Consider the following 12,245-nt stretch of genomic DNA (forward strand, 5'->3'; position numbering starts at 1 on the left):
CCATCACCATAAAACCCAAGACTGTGAGCCTTGCGGCAGAGCTGTTCTCTTGGGTTCCCTTACCCTATTGCTCTCCACCTGGGCGCCCTTTCCCAATAAAATCTCTTGCTTAGTCAGCACATATGTCTCCTCGGACAATTCATTTCCGAGTGTTAGACAACAGCCCAGTTTTGGGCCCTGGAAGGGGTCGCCCTTCCTGCAACAAAATGAAGAGTTATAAAGATGAATGGTAGTGATAGTACCGCAATATTATGAATGTATTTAATATCACTAAAGTGCACACTTACAGATGATTAAGACAGTAAACTTTATGTTATACATATTGGGGAAAATAACGAATTAAATAGTGTAGCAAAGGAGAAAACAAAAGAACAACAAAAAGAAGTACAGGACTTCTGCTTTCTGGTCCAGCATATAAAAAGACTAGAAATCTTCATCCTGTCCTAAAAACAAGTAAAGAGAAGAGCAAATGAAAAACCAACAATTCTCTGATCTGCCAGAGAAGTAAGGTCACAAGGCAAACCACTGTGGACCCCCCACCCCCAAAATTGGAAGGACAGACAGGTAGATACAGAGAATTGCAATTTACCTGAGCAGAAACCTGCAATGGAACCAACGCCATAAGGATAACCTGGACTGTGATTGACAAATTGCTGGAAGTTTAGTGTAAACATGCCCAGGAGTTAAAACTCCAAGGGAACCCAGTTATAGTGGGACCCAAACTTTTGTGAGTTTTATATCCAAGGGCTCTACCAGGTCCTCACAGTGAACATCAGAGAAAAATCCTCTCATGCTTCTGACACCGGGAGGGGAAAGGAACTATTCTGAAATATCCTAGAGCATTCCTTTCTTTTTAACAAGGCTTGCCCTTAGGAGAAACTATTTTGCAAGAGCCTAACCTGCTTGGAGAGGGGGAGGCAGTTGTTTTGTGTTTTAAAAATACTTCTGTATTTGGGTACGCTGGATCTTAGTTGCAACATGAGAACTCTGAATTGTAGTATGTGGGATCTATTATAGTTCCCAGACCAGGGATGGGACCCTGGACCCCCTGCACTTGGAGCAGAGTCTTAGCCACTGGACCACCAGGGAAGTCTCCCTGCTGGGATTTTACCAGGGACTAATTTAAGAGAGAATAGAACAATTCCAGCCCCCTGTAGTCATCCTGCCCACCCATGGGGAGGAAAAACCTGAAAAGGACTGGTGAGGTTCACAATCTAATAGGACCGGCTCACCAAAAGAGGAGACCTAATCACAGACCTACAGAATGCTTTCCCACGTTCCCACCACGTTACTAAAGGTCTATTTACCATAATTCCTTTTACCCAGCACTTCATATCTGCCTTGCAGCATATAACTACAAGCACACTAAAAGATAAAAAACACAGTTTGATGAGGCAGAACAAACCAGAATCTGCTATGGCATGAATGTTAGAATTAACAGCTTAGGATTTTTTAAAATTATGATTAATATGCTGAGGATTTAATAGAAAAAGTAGGTGCCATGCAAGAAAGATGGATAATATAAGCAGAGAGATGGAGAGTCTAAAAAAGAATAAAAAAGAAATGCTGGAGATCAAAGACACTGTAACAGAACTATAGAATGCCTCTGATGGGCTCCTTAGTAGACTGGACAGGGCTGAGGAACAATCTCGGAGCTTGAGAATATGACAACAGAAATTTCCGAAATTGAAAAGCAAAGAGAATGATGAGTAAAACAGAGAGAGAGAGAAAGAACAGGATATCCAAGAATTGAGTTTAACTACAAAAGCTGCAATATACACATAGAATACCAGAAGGAGAAGAAATAGAGAAAGAAACAATATTTGAAGTGATAATGATTAAGAATTCAGACTTCCTCGGTGGTCCAGTGGTTAAGAATCTGCCTTGCAATACAAGGGGCCACAGGTTTAAGGATTTGTTCCCATCCACCAAGGGGTCTGCCTCTTGAGAAACCTGTATGCAGGTCAGGAAGCAACAGTTAGAACTGGACATCGAACAACAGACTGATTCCAAATAGGGAAAGGAGTACATCAAGGCTGTATATTGTCACCCTGCTTATTTAACTTATATGCAGAGTACAAAATGAGAAATGCTGGGCTGGAAGAAGCACAAGCTGGAATCAAGATTGCCGGGAGAAGTATCAATAACCTCAGATATGCAGATGACACCACCCTTATGGCAGAAAGTGAAGAAGAACTAAAGAGCCTCTTGATGAAAGTGAAAGAGGAGAGTGAAAAAGTTGGCTTAAAGCTCAACATTCAGAAAACTAATGATGGGTATCCAGTCCCATCACTTCATGGCAAATAGATGGGGAAACAGTGGAAACAGTGGCTGACTTCATTTTTTTTGGCTCCAAAATCACTGCAGATGGTGATTGCCGCCATGAAATTAAAAGAAGCTTACTCCTTGGAAGGAAAGCTATGACCCACCCAGACAGCATATTAAAAGGCAGAGACATTACTTTATCAACAAAGGTCCATCTAGTCAAGGCTATGGTTTTTCTAGTAGTCATATATGGATGTGAAAGTTGGACCATAAAGAAAGATGAACACCGAAGAATTGATGCTTTTGAACTGTGGTGTTGGAGAAGACTCTTGAGAGTCCCTTGGACTGCAAGGAGATCCAACTAGTCCATTCTAAAGGAGATCAGTCCTGGGTGTTCATTGGAAGGACTGATGTTGAAGCTGAAGCTCCAATACTTTGGCCACCTGATGCAAAGAGCTGACTCATTTGAAAAGATCCTGATGCTGGGAAAGATTGAGGGCAGGAGGAGAAGGGGACGACAGAGGATGAGATGGTTGGATGGCATCACCGACTCAATGGATATGAGTTTGAGTAAACTCCAGGAGTTGGTGATAGACAGGGAAGCCTGATGTGCTGCAGTTCATGAGGTCGCAAAGAGTCGGACACGACTGAGCGACTGAACTGAACTGAACCAAGGGGCAACTAAATCGTGTGCTCTGGAGCTCAACGAAAGATCCCGTATGACAAAGATCCTGCATGCCGCAACTAAGACCCAGTGCAACTGCAGCAAGATAGTAAATACATACAGATATACATGTGTATGTACAGACTGAGAATTTCCCAAAATTAATGTCAGGCGACAAGTCTCAGATCCAGGAAACCCAGAGAACATCAAGCAAGATGTTGATGTTGCCAAAAAACAAACCCAACAGAACACACACACACATACATACACACAAAAGAACCCTGCAATAGGAACAGGTATATCCTATTCAAACTTCAGAAAATTAAAGCTAAAGAAAAAAATCTTGAAAGAAGCCAGAGGGGAAAAATCTCCTGATCTATAGAGGAACAAAGATAAGTGTTACATTTGATTTCTCAGAAGCCACGCAAGCAAGAAGAGAGGAAGTGTTTAAAGTGTTGAGAGGGAAAAAACACCAACTTAGAATTCTGTATTCTGCAAAATTACCCTTTAAAAGTGAATAAGAGGGCTTCCTTGGTGGCTCAGTGGTAAAGAATCCACCTGCCAATGCAGGAGACACGGGTTCAATCTCTGATCCAAAAAATTCCATGCGCCATGGAGCAACTAAGCCTGTGCACCACAACTATTGAGCCTGTGCTCCAAAACCCCAGGGAACCGCAACTACTGAGCCTACGCGCCCTAGAGTCTGTGCTCTGCAACAAAAGAAGCCACTGCAATGAGAAGCCTGCCCACTGCAACCAGAGAGTAGCCCCAACTTGCCACAACTACAGAAAAGCCTGAGCAGCAATGAAGACCCAGCACAGCCAAAATAAATAAATAAATAAAATTATTTTTTAAAAGTGAACAAGAAATAAAGATTTTTTTCAGACAAACAAAAATGGGGGGAATTTGTTGTTAGTAGACCTATCTTGTAAGAAGCGTTAAAAGAAGTTCAGCAGAGAAAAGGAAAATGGTAGCTCAAAAATTCAGATCTATATAAAGAAAGGAAGAGTACTGGAGAAGAAATAAGTGAATGTAAAAGGAAAACATTTATTCTTCTTAGTTTTTTTTTTTTTAATTATTTTTCTCATTCTTAAATAACCTAACATAACAGTTTGTTCAAAATAATAATAGAAACAGTGTATTTGACTATGTATGCTTGTGTGTGTGTGTGTTAGTTGCTAAGTTGTGTCTGACTCTTTGTGATTCCATGGACAATGGACAGTAGCCCACCAGGCTTCTCTGGCCGTGCAATTCTCTAGGCAAGAATACTGGTGTGGGTTGCCATTCTCTCCTTCAAGGGATCTTCCCGACCTGGAGATTGAACCCAGGTCGTATGCTTATGTACCTATATATGTATGCCTATGTATCAGTGAAATGAATGACAACTATCATAGGAGGGATAGGAGGAGGGAGGGAGGAATTAGGAATATTTTGTTATTATAAAGTATTTGTACAACCCATGAAGTGGTATAGTGGTTTTGAAAGTTGTAAATATATACTGCAAAGTGTAGGGCAACCAACTAAAAAACATAGGGGCAGAAAAGCATAATGATATGCCAAGAAAGGAGAGAAAATGAATTCATATAAAATACTTAAAACCACAAAAGGCAGAAAATGTGTGGAAGAAACAAAGGAACAGAGAACAAAGGTAACAAATAGAAGACAGTAACAAATATGAGTGCAACTATGTCAATAATCACCTTAAACATGTATGGTCCAAATACACCAATTAAAAGACAAAGATGGTCAGAGAGGGTAAAAAAACAAGACCCAATTATATATTATCTACAAGAATCTCACTTTAAATATTATAAGTACACATATAGATTCACAGCAAAGGGATGAGAAAGATATACCATGCTAACACTAATCAACGGAAAAGTGGAGGGAGTTCCTTGGTGGTCTAGTGGTTAGGATTCAGTGCTTTCACTTCTGTTGCCCAGGTTCAATCCTGGTTGGGGAACTAAGATCCCACATGCTGCAAAGCATAGCCAAAAAAAAAAGTGAGGATAGATATATTAATTTCAGACAAAGCCAACTTCAGAGCATGCAAAGTTACCAGGGATAAAAAGGGCATTACTAATTAATAAAAAGGTCACTACCCCAAGAAGATGTACCAATTCTTAAAAACAAAAACAAAAACTTATTTGGCTGTATCAGGTCTTTGTTGCCAAGTTGCCCCATGGCATATGGGATCTTAGTTCCCCAACCAGGGACTGAACCTGCGTCCCCTGCATTGCAAGGTAGATTCTTAACCACTGGACCACCAGGGAAGTACCCATCTTTCACTTGTATGGGCCTAGCAACAAACTGTCAAAATACGTGTGGCAAAAACTGATAGATCTGCAAGGAGAAATAGATGACTCCATTGTAACAGTTGGAGACTCTAAACACTTCTCTATCAGAAATGGACAGATCCAGCAGGCAGAAAATCAGTAAGGACATGGTTGAACTCAACCACACTACAAACAAACTATATATGATTGACATCTATAGACTACTTATCCAACAACACATTGGTCTCAAACTCACACATGGAACAATCACCAAGGTATACCATATTCGGGACCATAAAGCACATTTTAATAAGTTCAGAGGATTAGAAATCATACAATGTCTACCCTCAGACCACAATGGAATGAAACTCGAAATCAACAACAGAAAGATAGTTGGAAAATTCCCAAATACTTGGAGACAGAGCAGTATATTTCTAATAACACATGGGACAAAGGAGAAATTTCAAGAGAAATTTTAAAATATTTTGAAATAAATGAAAACAAAAACAACTTACCCAAATTTGTAGGATTTAGCAAAACCATTGCTCAAATTTATATCAACAAATGCAGATAGTATTAGAAAGAAGAAAGATCTAAAATCAATAATCTAAATTTCCACTTTAGGAAACAAGAACAAAAAGAGCAAACTAAATCCAAATTCAACAAAAGAAAAGAAAAAAAAAAAAATCAGAGCCGAAATCAATGAGGTTGAAAATAGGAAGTCAACAGAGAAAACCAACAAAACTGAAAACTGGTTCTTTGAAAAGATCCATAAAATTGATAAACTTCTAGCCAGGGTAGCTAAGGAAAAAAAGAGGAGAAGACACAAATTACTAATATCAGGACTTGTCTGGTGGTACAGTGGATAGGAGTCTGTCTGCCAATCCAGGGGACACAGAAGCTTCGATCTCTGGTCTGGGAAGATTCCACATGCCACAGAGAAACTAAAGCCCGTGGGCCACAAATACTGAGCCCACGTGCTGCAACTATGGAAACCCGGGCACCTAGAGCCTGTGCTTCGAAACAAGAGAAGCCACCAAAATGAGAAACCCATGTACCGCAACGAAGAGTAGCCCACACTCACCACAACCAGAGAATGCCCACATGCAGCAATGAAGACTCCACCAAAAATAAATAATTTTTTGGATAATCCAAGAATCTCATAAATAGCTTTATGCCCACAAATTTGATAACCTAGATGAAACAGACCAATTCCTTAAAAGATACAATCTGCCAAAATTCACACAAGAAGAAATCTGAATAGGTCTTTTGTCTATTAACGAAATTGAATCAATAGTTAGTAACCTTCCAAAACAACAAGGATCCAGATGGGTTCATTATTGATTTGTACCAAATGTTTAAAAAAGAAATTATAACAGTTCTCTAGTCTGGGCTGCCGTCTATGGGGTCGCACAGAGTTGGACACGACTGAAGCAACTTAGCAGCAGCAGCAGCAGTCTCTTCGAGAAGATAGAAGTAGAGGGAATACAGTCAGCTCTCTGTATCCCCAGGTTCCACACCTACAGATTCAATTAACCGTGAATTGAAAATAATCCAAAAAATAATTTCCCAGAAATCTCCAAAAATCAAAATTTGAATTTACTGTGTGCCAGCAACTATTTCTATAGCATTTACAATGCATTTTCAACCATTTCCATAGCATCTACATTGTATTAGGTATTATAAGCAATCTACAGGTGATTTCAAGTATGTTGTTATTTAGTCACTAAGTCATGTCCCACTCTTTTGTGACCCCATGGACTGTAGCCTGCCAGGCTCCTCTGTCCATGGGATTTCCCAAGCAAGAATACTGGAGTGGGTTGCTGTTTCCTTCTCCAGGGCATCTTCCCAACCCAGGGATTGAACTCACGTCTCCTGCATTGGCAGGTGAATTCTTTATCACCAAGCCATCAGGAAGCCCAATTTAAAGTAGATGGGAGGGTATATTCATACATAGGTTTTATACAAAAATACTCCATTTTATATAAGGGTCTCGGGCATCTGTGGATTTTTATATCTGGGGGGGTCTTGGAACCAATCCCCTGTGGATACCAAGGGACAACTGTACTTCCTAACTCAGTCTATGAGATCCTAATACCAAAACCAAAGACATTACAAGAAAGAAAAAAAAACCCTACAGATCAATATCTCTCACGAACATAGATGCAAAAATTCTCAACAAAATGTTAGCTAATCAAATTCAACAATGTATAGGGCTTCTCTGGTGGTTGAGTGGTAAAGAATCTGTCTGCCAATGCAGGGGACACAGGTTCGATCCCTGCTCCAGGAAGATCCCACCACATGCTGCAGAGCAACTAAGCCTATGCACCACAACCATGGAGCCTGTCTGTGCTCTAGAGTTTGGGAGCCACAGCTACTGAGCCCATGTGCCTCAACGACTGAATCTCAAGCGCCCTAGAGCCCGTGCTCCACAACAAGAGAAGCCACCACGACGGGGAGTCTGCGCACTGCAACTAGAGAGTAGCCTTCCACTTGCCGCAACTAGAGAAAAGCCTGTGTGGCAACAAAGACCCAGCACAGCCAAAAAATAAAAGAATTCAGCAATGTATAAAAAGAACTATACACCACAACCAAGTAGGATTTATTGGAGATATGCAAGGATGGTTCAACATTTGAAAATCAATTAATGTAATTCATCACATTAATGAGCAAAAATCACACAATAACATCAATAGAGGCTGAAAAAGCATTTGACAAAATTCAATACCCATTCATCATAAAAACTCTCAGCCTACTAGGAGTAGAGTATGCACCTCAATTTGATAAAGAACATCAACAAAAAATGGACAGCTAACATACTTAATGGTGAGTATCTTAAAGCTTTCCCATTTAGATTAGGAACAAGGTAGGTATGTCCTTTCTCACTACTGCCTTTCAACATCATACTAGAAATCCTAAATAAGGAGAAGAGAAAAAGAAAAGGAAAAGAAAGATTAGGAAGTAAGAAACACAGATTAGGAGGAAGGAAATAAAACTATCTCTGTTTGTAGATGACACAATCATCTATGTAAACAATCTGAAAGAGCCAACCAAAAAACACTCCTGGAATTAATAAATGATTATAGAAAGGTTGCAGGATACAAGGTTAATATACAGAAGTCAATTGCTTTCCTATATACCAGTAAGGAACAAGAGGAATTGTAAGTAAAAATCAGTGTTATTTACATTAGCACTCAAAAAGAATGAAACACATTAAGTATTCAGTATAAATCTAACAAAATATGTATAAGAACTATATGAGGAAAACTGCAAAACTCTGATGAAAGATATCAAAGAAGAACTAAAAAAATGGAGAAATATCCATGTTCGTGAATAGGAAAACTTAATATTGTCAAGATATCAGTTCTTGCTATTTTGATCTATAGATTCAAAGCAATCCAAACCAAAATCCCATCAAGTTATTTTGTGGATATGCGTGTGTGTGTGTGTGCTGTGCTGCTCTGAGTCGTGTTAGACCCTTTGCGACCCCATGGACTATAGCCTGCTAGGGTCCTCTGTCCACAGAATTTTCCAGGCAAGAATACTGGAATGGGTTGCCATTTCCTACTCCAGGATATCTTCCCGACCCAGGGATCGAACCCATGTCTCTTGCGTCTCCTGCATTGGCAGGCAGATCTTTACCACTGCACCACCTGGGCCAACAAACTATTCTAAAGTTTATATGGAGAGACAAAAGACCCAGAATAACCAATACAATATTGAAGGAGAAGAATAAAGTTCAAGGACAGATAGTACTCCAGTTCAAGATATATATAAAGTTACAGTAATCAAGACAGTGTGGTATGGTTGAAAGAATAGACAAATAGATCAATGGAATGTAATAGAGAGGCCAGAAATAGATCCACATATATATAATCAACTGATTTTAGACAAAGGAGCAAGGCAATACAAAGTGGCAAAGACTGTCTTTTCAACAAATGGTGTGTGGAATTCCCTGGTGGTCCAGTGGCGGTTAGGCTGGGTGCTTTCACTGCTGTGGGCAGGCGTTCAATCCCTGATCCGGGGACTAAGATCCCACAAGCCGCATGGCAAACCTCTCCCGCAAAAATATGGCACTGAAACAACTGGACATAAACATGCAAAAGCTTCAAAAATCAATCTAGATATGGATCTTATATCCTTTACAAAAAAAACTAACCCCAAATGGATCACAGACCTAAATCTAAATCACAAAACCATAAAACTGTACATCTTCTATGTGTAGAAGATAACACAGGAAAAAAACCTAGGTGACCCTTGGGTATACTGGTGTTTTTTTAGGTATTGTACAACACCAAGGGCATGAAAAGACATCATTAATAAACTGGAATTTATTAAAATAATAAACTTCTGTTCTGAGAAAGACAAGGTCAGAATGAGAAGACAAGCCACAAACTGGAAGAAAATACTTGTAAAAGACACATCTGATAAAGAACTGTTAGCCAAAATATATAAAGAACTCTTAAAACCCAACAATGAGAAAACAAACAGGGACTTCTCTGGCAGTTCAATCTCTGGTCAGGGAACTAAGGTCCCGCATGCCATGTGGCACGGTCAAAAAAAAAAAAATGAAAGGAAAACAACCTGATTTAAAAAATGGGCAAAAGATCTGAACAGACATCGCACCAAAAAAAGATATTCAGAGGGCAACTAGGCATATGAGAAGATACCCAACATCATGTCATTAAGGAATTGCAAATTAAAACAATGAGATTGAAACAAAGAACACACTTCTTCAAATGATCAAAATCCAAAAATACTGACATTATTTGGCAATATCTAATAATGTCCAATATATTTATACCTTATGATAAAGGAAATCTAGTCTTAGAAATCTACAGGAAAAATGAATTCATATATCTACCAAAAGATATGCACAAGAACGTTTGAAAGTTTTACTCATAGTAGTCAAAAACTGGAAATAACCTGTATGCCCATGAAAATTAGAAAGAATAAGTTGTGGTATATTTATATAATGGAATGGGCTTCCCAGGTGGCGCTAGGGGTAAAGAATCCATCTGCAAATACAGGTGACATAAGAGACAAGGGTTGGTCGGGGAGATCCCCTGGAGGAAGGCATGGCAACCCACTCCAGTATTCTTGCCTGGAGAATCCCATGGACAGAGGAGCTTGGTGGACCACAGCCCATGGGGTCACAAAGAATCCCACACAACAGAAGTGACTTAGCACACGCACATATGCGTACAATCCAATTTTCTGTTGACGGAGGGGGCTGTGTTCCCTCCCTGTTGTTTGACCCAAGGTCAAACTATGGTGGAGGTAATGAAGATAATGGCGACCTCCTTCAAAAGGTCCCAGGCCTGCACTGCCACATCCAGTGCCTCCGACCTTGTAGCAGGCCACCATCGACCCACGCCTCCGCCGGAGACTCCCGGACACTCACGGGCAAATCTGGGTCAGCCTCTTGTGGAGTCATTGCTCCTTTCTCTTGGGTCCTGGAGCGCACAAGTTTCTGTTTGTGCCCTCCCAACAGTCTGTTTCCTCAGTCCTGTGTAAGTTCTGGCAGCTCTATGGTGGGGTTAATGACCTCCCCCAAGAGGGCTTATGTCATACCCAGGTCTGCTGCACCCAGAGCCCCTGCCCTTGTGGTAGGCCACTGCTGACCCATACCTTCACAGGAGACACTCAAACACAGTTCTGGCTCAGTCTCTGTGGGGTCTCCGGGTCCTGGTACACGCACAAGGTTTGTTTAAGCCCCCTGAGCATCTCTGGCCGGTAAGGGGTCTGATTCCAAACGTGATTTTGCCCCTCCTACCATCTTGCTGGGGCTTCTCCTTTGCCCTTGGATGTGGGGTATCTTTTTTTGGTGGGATCCAACATTCTCCAGTTGACTGTTGTCCACCAGCGAGTTGTAGTTTTGGAGTTCTCGCAGGAGAAGATGAGCACACGTTCTCCTACTCCTCCATCTTATGCCACAAATGTACCTCGTTATCAGGAGTCACCTTCTCCTCACTCATCTTTCCCTCACTGCGACCCGATCTGGAGACAGAGGAGCAACAGCAGGCAGAGGAACAGCAGCAGCACTGAGGGGCAGGAAGCAGTGGCGGGGGCGGTGTGGGGGGGTGGTCACAGGGGCAGCGTCTCAGGGGCCTCACCATGGTAGATGCCTCACCCGGAATGGTTCCCCCCACAGCTGGAAACCCGGCTGAAACAAAATTCTCCAAGCCAGGCTTCAATAGTATGTGAACCGTGAACTTCCAGATGTTCAAGCTGGATTTAGAAAAGGCAGAGGAACCAGAGATCAAATTGCCAACATCCATCGGATCATCGAAAAAGCAAGAGAGTTCCAGAAAAACATCTACTTCTGCTTTATTGACTATGCCAAAGCCTTTGACTGTGTGGATCACAACAAACCGTGGAAAATTCTGAAAGAGATGGGAATACCAGCACACCTGACCTGCCTCTTGAGAAATCTGTATGCAGGTCAAGAAGCAACAGTTAGAACTGGACATCGAACAACAGACTGATTCCAAATCAGGAAAGGAGTACATCAAGGCTGTATATTGTCACCCTGCTTATTTAACTTATATGCAGAGTACAAAATGAGAAATGCCGGATTAGATGAAGCACAAGCTGGAATCAAGATTGCTGGGAGAAATATCAGTAACCTCAGATATGCAGATGACACCACCCTTATGGCAGAAAGAGAAGAACTAAAAAGCCTCTTGATGAAAATGAAAGAGGAGAGTGAAAAAGTTGGCTTAAAACTCAACATTCAGAAAACAAAGATGATGGCATCTGGTCCTATCACTTCATTGCAAATAGGTGGGGAGATGATGGAAACAGTGACAGACTTTATTTTGGGGGGCTCCAAAATCACTGCAAATGGTGAGTGCAGCCAGGAAATTAAAAGATGCTTGCTCCTTGGAAGAAAAGTTATGACCCACCTAGACAGCTTACTAAAAGGCAGAGACATTACTTTGCCAACAAAGGTCCATCTAGTCAAAGCTATGGTTTTTCCAGTAGTCATGTACAGATGTGAGAGTTGGACTATAAAGAAAACTGAGCGCCAAAGAATT

Source organism: Giraffa tippelskirchi, chromosome 3 (genome assembly GCF_054371585.1).
Source record: "Giraffa tippelskirchi isolate mGirTip1 chromosome 3, T2T-mGirTip1v1.2.pri, whole genome shotgun sequence".
Taxonomy (NCBI): domain Eukaryota; kingdom Metazoa; phylum Chordata; class Mammalia; order Artiodactyla; family Giraffidae; genus Giraffa; species Giraffa tippelskirchi.